At 34.4% G+C, this 8,241-nt stretch overlaps 1 long non-coding RNA gene across 2 annotated transcripts; it reads left to right on the top strand.

Moving 5' to 3' along the window:
- Positions 1–216: 216 nt before the first annotated feature.
- Positions 217–8,015, top strand: LOC127735868 (uncharacterized). Of its 2 annotated transcripts, none has more exons than XR_007998627.1 (4): positions 217–360; positions 1,021–1,106; positions 3,569–3,664; positions 7,974–8,015. It is a non-coding gene; the product is annotated as an uncharacterized LOC127735868 (long non-coding RNA). The 2 variants fall into 2 exon arrangements; XR_007998628.1 differs by lacking the exon at positions 7,974–8,015 and adding an exon at positions 6,315–6,344.
- Positions 8,016–8,241: the final 226 nt, after the last annotated feature.

Below are 8,241 nucleotides of genomic sequence, written 5' to 3' on the forward strand. Positions count from 1 at the left end.
AACAATAACTCAAGAATGCTTCAGTGATTCCCTATATAATCAACCAAATTTTTCCCACGAAAGGGGGGGGGGGGGCCGGGCCCACCAGGCCCCCCACTGGATCCGTCTATGGGACAAATCAAATATGAAATTACATCCAAATTGAATAATAATCAATTAATTATTTTATGTTATTTTTTTTAGCTATGATTCATGTAGGACTTGGGGAGCAGCGAATGGAATTTTAGCAGAGCTCAATATTCCAACGGTCAGCCATTCCATGTTGGATGAACGACAAAAAGAAATTGGAGGGGTGATTGAGAATGTTGCAGAGGAGTCTATTAAAGAGTGGATGACAAAAGAAATTGCTTTAACTAACGAGTAAGAAATGACAAGTTTAATGTTTTAAAAAAGAATGATTTTTTACGAACATAAATTTTATTCACTCTTCATATCATTGTACTTGTTGTATCACTAAAAAAATCAGGCAAGTACAATTTTGGAGTTATACGAAGGACTGATATCTTTAGTTTTTGATACTGACTTTATCTCAGTCTCTCCATTTGTGCTTGTCCAGGTTATAGTAAACTTCAAAAACAATAGCTTTTATTCTGAAAAAATCTGTTAAAAAATCAATACAATCTTTTAAATTTATTTCAATTTCAATATCAAACTTAAGTAACAAAGTGTAAACCAACTTATTTTTCCTGATACTTTATTTCTCATTTTACCCCTTGTAGTCCACTTAGCGGCTATTTAATTTCATGATTTTCTAATTTACTTAATATAGTTTGATAAGGATAGACCCAAGTTTAACATATTCGTGATGATTGATCATGTTTTATTTGCATTATTTTTCTATCCACTATAAATGCCAAGAAAATAAATAGCTGGCAAAAATATGTTGGTTTACAATTACTTAAGAATGTTTACATGCTGACTATTCTTAAATATCATGTATCCCTACTCTTTATTAATTGTACCAACTTTCATGATTTCTTTACTTTTGTACATGTGTTAAACATGTATTTTCTACTTCAGATGTGATGGAACAGACGACCTGACTGTCTCAGTTGACGCTGGCTGGCAAACAAGAGGAAGTGGTAGAGCATACAACAGTCTGACTGGTAATTTAATATTAACCAAAACAATTACAGATATTTAAGTTTTTCCTGGATACAATATACATGTACAAATGTATAAGTATTACTTCTGTATGTATTTGACCTGGTGGGACAGAGTATAATACTATAATTGTATAATTACATGTAGTAGTAATCTACTGCAAATTTGATAGTGTTATGAATATTTCTTTCCAACTATGCTAGTTGTAGGTGTATAACATGTATAATGTGATCAGTAATGATAAAAAAGTAATGTTTCCAATTCTTTCTGCCTGCTAATATTATTGCTAAAAGCAAAACTATTTGAGCATAAGACACACATATGTGGCATTAGGTGTTACCCATGACCGTCTGCCTTTATGTTGGTCTGTCCCATATTTAGTTAACAATTGAGTTTGAACTTTTTAGCTCACCTGGCCCAAAGGGCCAAGTGTACTTTTCTCGTCACTTGGCGTCCGTCGTCCGTCGTCGTTAACTTTTTACATTTTGAACTTCTTCTAGAGAACCACTGAATGGAATGAAACCAAACATGGCATGACTGTTCCTTATGAGGTGCTGGCCAAGTGTTGTTACTTTGTAGCTGATCCATCATCCAAGATGGCCGCCAGCGGGGGACTTAGTTTAACATAGGACCCTACGGGAAATACATAAAATTGTCTTCTTTAAGAGAACCAATAAATGGAATGGAACCAAACATGGAATGAATGTTCCTTATGTGATGCTGACCAAGTGTTGTTTCTTTGCAGTCGGTCTATCATCCAAGATGGCCGCCAACGGGGGACTTAGTTTAACATAGGACCCTACGGGAAATACATACAAATGTCTTCTTTTAGAGAACCACTGAATGGAATGAAACCAAACATGGCATGAATGTTCCTTATGAGGTGCTGACCAAGTGTTGTACCTTTGTAGCCGATCCATCATCCAAGATGGTCGCCAGCGGGGGACTTAGTTTAACATAGGACCCTATGGGAAATACATACAAATGTCTTCTTTTAGAGAACCACTGAATGGAATGAAACAAAACATGGCATGAATGTTCCTTATGAGGTGCTGACCAAGTGTTGTAACTTTGCAGTTGGTCTATTATCCAGGGTGGCCGACAGCGGGAGACTTAGTTTAACATAGGACCCTATGGGAAATACATACAAATGTCTTCTCTTAGAGAACCAGTGAATGGAATGAAACCAAACATGGCATGAATGTTTCTTATAAGGTGCTGACCAAGTGTTGTTACTTTGCAGCCGATCCATCATCCAAGATGGCCGCCAGTGGGTGACTAAGTTTAACATAGGACCCTATGGAAATACATACAAAATGTCTTCTTTTAGAGAACCACTGAATGGAATGGAACCAAACATGTCATGAATGTTCCTTATGAGGTGTTGACCATGTTTTGTTACTTTGCAGCCGATCCATCATCCAAGATGGCCGCTAGGAGGGGGGGCTTAGTTTAACATAGGACCTTATGGGAAATACATACAAATGTCTTCTTTTAGAGTACCACTGAATGGAATAAAACCAAACATGGCATGAATGTTCCTTATGAGGTGCTGACCAAGTGTTGCTACTTTTTTGCCGATTTACTGTTCAAGATGGCCACCAGGATATTTTATTGAATAACGGGACCAATATTAATCAAAATTTGGCCTCAATCATTATTTGGGTATCTGTTATGATTTTTATCTATCTTTACATGATTTCTAAAACCAAAGTAGAGTCAGATGAGTGACACAGGCTCTTGAGAGCCTCTAGTTTCAAATTTTAATACAATGTTTATTACAACTAACCACAGATCAATATAATAAAGAAGATGCAGTATGATTGCCAACGAGATCCACAAGAGACCAAATGACACAGAAATTAAAAACTATAGGTCCCTGTACTGTGTACGGCCTACAACAATGAGCAAAGCCCATACCGCATAGTCAGCTATAAAAGGCTCCAAAATGACAAATGTTAAACAATTTAAATGAGAAAACAAATATATGTAACACATTAACAAACGACAACCACAGAATTACAGGCTCCTGAATTGGGTCAGGCACATAGTACATACAGAATGTGGCAGGCCAGGGATAAACATGTTAACGGTTACCAACCTTCCACCTAACCTGGGTCAGTCATATAACAGTACAACATGAGAACGAACTATAAAAATCAGTTGAAAAGGCTTATTCTCATCAGTTGTATACATAGAAATATATCTAACAAAAACATAGAGTGGACGTGGCCGGGTACTTGTATATCCCAACAACAAAAAGACACCAAGTACTGATCTGAAAGAACTCACAGTTACTGACAGCTAGTTCAAAGCCAACAACAACTAATAAAAAAAAAAACAGGCATCTCAGACAAGTTTGCATTTCAGTGGTATCACTTTCACCTTCTTAAGTTATGTTTCTTTTCTGTTTCACCAGCTGAGGCATCTGTGTTCATAGAGACATTCTTATTTTATTTAACAGGACATTGCTCCATGATAGGTTCAAAAACCGGGAAGATTTTGGGTTACAAGTGGAGGTCAAAGTCCTGTAGAATATGCCAGAAAGCTGAAAATGAAGGTAAGATAGTAAGAAAGCATACATGCAGAAAAAACTTTACTGGGAGTGCAAAGGCCATGGAACCAGACATGGTAGAGGAAATGGTTACAGACACTATAGAAAAGGGGGCAAAAATCACAGCCATAATTGGAGACGAAGATACCACCACCATTGCAAGACTTAGGGCTAAAGTTGATCCAAGAATAAAGAAACTCTCAGACAGCAACCACATTAAAAAACCTTTCAGTTCCAGTTTATATGATTTAAGAAAAAAACATTCCTGTCGCTCTCAAAAAGTTATCAACTACCTCATTAAATGCTTCAACTACTTAATAGCTAAAGGCAAAGGCAAACCAGAAGAAATTAAACAAAATTTAGATGCACTGTCAAAGCATCCCTTCGGAGACCACAGCGGTTGCAACATCAGTTGGTGTAGGTTTATTGAGGAGTCTGGTCTGAAATATAGGTCATTGCCATATGGGAAACCTTTACATGACAAATCTTTTCAAACTTCACTTACAACTTTATTAGAGAAATACAGAAAAAATCCAGAAAATCTTGCTAATCTAGGAAGCACCCAGAGCAATGAGAGCTTTAACAAAAGTGTTGCCTCTAAAGCACCAAAGAATAGGTTTTATGGTGGTTCTGGAAGTTTAGGCTACCGTATTGCTGCTGCCGTAGCACAGAAAAACAAGGGTCATCAATACACTGTAGATGTAAGAAAGTGTGTTGCCTGTCAGTCAGATCCCACTTGTACAAATAAATATTTTTTTATTCATGGGTTTAAAACTTTGTTATTTACTTGTCAGAAGTTCTCAGAACAAGTTTTCAAGGGATAGATAACTAGTCATGCTAGTATTTTATGAATTTTGTTTTCTTCTGAGAGTAAAAAAAAATTTAAATGTACAAATGGGTTATCAGCCTGCCTGTTCAGTTTTATGATTCATTGGTTACATGTTTTCAGTAATTTGTTATACTATTACATTGTTACAAATTTTAGAGACCAAATTTTATGTTGTTGTATTTTATACACATATAATCCCTTTTTGAGGGAAAGTTTAATTTTGCATGAACTGTTGGATACCGTCTCACCTATTTTAGTTAATTTTTATGCCCCCGCCGTAGCGGAGGGAGCATTAAGTTTTACCCTTGTCCGTCTGTACGTACGTACGTACATCCCAAAATTGGTTTCCGTTCTCTAACTTGAGTTTGCCTCAACCAAATGTTAGGAAACTTATACACAATGCTAATTACCACAAAACACAGATCAAGTTTGAATTTTGGTGGCATCACTATAACCGTTCTAGAGTTATGCCCTTTATAAAAAAATTGCAAAATTTTTAGTTTCCGTTCTCTTACTTAAGTTTGCCTCAACCAAATGTTATGAAACTTATACACAATGCTTATTACCAGAAAACACAGATCAAATTTGAATTTTTGTGGCTTCACAATAACGGTTCTAGAGTAATGCCCCTTTATAAATGGAAAAATTGCAAAATTTTTATTTTCTTCTAAATATCAAGTAATTTTTGAAATTGGAGTTATCTTCCTTTGTCAATGATTATAGTTGAATCAACTAAATTCAATGCTTTATACAATGCAATGTTTAATTTTGACTTCCACTGATAAAACACAGATCAAGTTGAATTTGGGTAGTGTCACTTTAACCATTATTGAGTTATGTCCCTTTATAAATCGAAAGATTGCAAAATTTTTAGTTTCTATTCTGTAACTTAAGTTTGCCCCAACCAAACATTGTGAAACCTATATACAATATTCATTACCACAAAACTAAGTACAAATTTTTTGTTTCCGTTTGTTAACTTTAGTTTGCCTCAACCAAATGTTATGAAACTTATACAAAATGCTTATTACTACATAATACAGATTAAGTACGGAATTTGGTGAGAACACTTTTACCATTCTTGAGTTATGTCCCTTTATAAACATAAAAATTGCTGAATTTTTAGTTTCTGTTCTCTACTTAAGTTAGCCGCAACCTAATGTTTTGAGACTTACACACAATGCTTATTACCACAAAACTCAGATCAAGTTCAAATTTGGGTAGTGTCACTTTTACCGTTCTTCAGTTATGTCCCTTTATAACTATATGCTATGCAAGCGGGGGCATCATCTGTGTCCACATGTGGACACTATCCACATTTATTTTTTTAAATAATAATAATCCAAAATAGGGCTGTTCTAAATTTTAACTTGTAGGGGAGGGTAAAGGCTGCACTCAAAACAATTAGTTTTGGTATGCTGTGTTTTCCTAACAATTATGTAAGAATTGTATGTGAAATTAAAAAAATATGTCATGGTTGTGGGGGTCTTAATAAAGTGCCCCCTTATACCCCCAAGTTCCCAACCACACACACACCCATGTGTTTAATTCTTGAACAGCCCTATTGAATGACAGTATGTCCATAAATTTATGATAATGCCAAATAATTAAAATAGAGAAAACATAATTTATCGCCATCTGTCTATTTTATAATTAACAGTCTCATTTCTTTTTTTAGAGACATACAGTATATAAGTGTGCATGTTTAGTGAAGCAACTTTGTTTCTAGTAATTTTGTCATCTTCTGGAATCAAATGTAAAACCTGCATTGTTTTGAGAATCAAAATTACTTTTGTTCTTATTTCTTTAATATCATTTTCATTGCAGGTAAATGTATCAACAGGTCTATCTCCTGGGATATATACCCAGAAGTTAGCTACCCTCAGAGATCTTCAGGCTAGAAAGAGGAGAGCTGTTGCCACTACCAAAGCTGCAAAACTACGCAGAATTACTTTAAAAACAAGCAGGTAAATAACATTGATTCCTGTAATCTTCTTTAGTAGTTCATAATTAAGCCTTAACTTTCTTCAGCAGACTGCCTATTGTTGTTTTTTTTCAGCTCACCTGGCCCATTGAGCTAAGTGAGTTTTTCTCATCACTATGTGTCCATTAACTTTTACAAAAATCTTCTTGCCTGAAACTACTGGCCAAACTTAGCCACAATCATTATTGGATATTTTGTTTTAAAAAAGTGTGTCGGTTGACCCCGCTTACTAACTGCCTGCTAACAAACACTGCCCCCAGGGCTAAAAATAGAACATACGATAAAAGTGCAAGTTTTGTCTATTTTTTTGAAAACCATTATGAATAGAGAAAATCTGACTGAGCAAAATGGTTTAGAATGTTGAGCTCCACCAATTGTCCATATACATCAAAATTCATGTTGATATGGACTTGCGTTTCAGGCTCAACAAATTTTAAAAGGAATTAATAAAATTGTGACCTGTCTTACAACTTATTTATTAATAACTCTCTTATCGAAGAAAAGTCGAATAGCAGTGTAACAAACTACTATGAAAATATATCAAAGACGTTTAGCTACCATGTTTAATGATGAGTCACACTAGGTCTTCAAATTGCAAGAGTTTTTTTTCAAAAACACCCATCTTACCTTAGTGAAAAAAGGAGAACACTGACTTCAATATAATGTAATCCAACATCTAACAACAAGCTCAAGTAGCCCGTATGACACAATCATTCAGTACATAAACCAGAAGAGCATCAAGCAACGTAAATTCATATTTTGAAATTAACCATAAGTTTTTCTTTGAATTTCAGGAATCAGAAAACATCTGCATGTGAGTTAAGAGAAGGTACAACTTATAAATCAGATGCAGCCCTTTGTGATTTGAAGGAAGACGATATAAATGAAATACCACCTTCATCATCAAAACCTGAAAATAATGCCATGTGCTTGGAAGATGCAACAGAATATACTCAAATATATTTTGATATTGAAGCTACAGGTCTCAGTAAGTTTTTAGCCATCACATTGTATCCATCATTTGTTGCGAGTTTGCTTTTTTTGCATCATATACTTTTTAAGATTTACCATCTGGAAAACTACAAAAATGTGAAGTTAGGACTAAAAAAACAAAGAAATTATATTTTACTCTTTGTAAAATACAGATATATGTTTTATTATACAAGACAGTTGCTACGGTAACAAATATTTGCTCTTTATTTAATTTGAAAGTAATAAAAATTTACCTTAGGTTCTTTTGTTATTATTTTGAAATTAAGTTAATATTCAGCTCACTCATTATGAAACATATAAATACGATTTCAGGTTCGTTTGACATGTACTTCCTGTTAACCACAGAGTTTTTTATATACAGTGCCAGGTCATGTTCTACAATATTAAAGGTTGGGAGCAGGGTTATCAGATATAAGCATTGAACTCACTGATTTAATTGTTTTTCACTTATTTAAAGACAGGAAATCAATCATCTTAATTGTTAAAATTTATTCTTTAATTTTTTACAGGTCGAACATCACACATTACACAGATATCAGCGTTGAGAGGAGAGGAAATGTGTTCTACATATGTGTTACCATCATGTGAAATATCACCAAAGGCAGCAGAAATAACAGGATTAACATTTCAAAACGGTTCTTTATTTTTTCATAATAATATTGTACCAGCAGTAAATATAAAAGCAGGTCTTATTAAATTTATCCAGTTTTTAGAAAAATCTGAAAAAAATGTTATATTTGGACACAAGATTTTTAATTATGACTGTCCTGTGTTGTA

Source organism: Mytilus californianus, unplaced genomic scaffold (assembly GCF_021869535.1).
Source record: "Mytilus californianus isolate M0D057914Y unplaced genomic scaffold, xbMytCali1.0.p SCAF_3, whole genome shotgun sequence".
In the NCBI taxonomy this organism is placed as follows: Eukaryota; Metazoa; Mollusca; class Bivalvia; order Mytilida; family Mytilidae; genus Mytilus; species Mytilus californianus.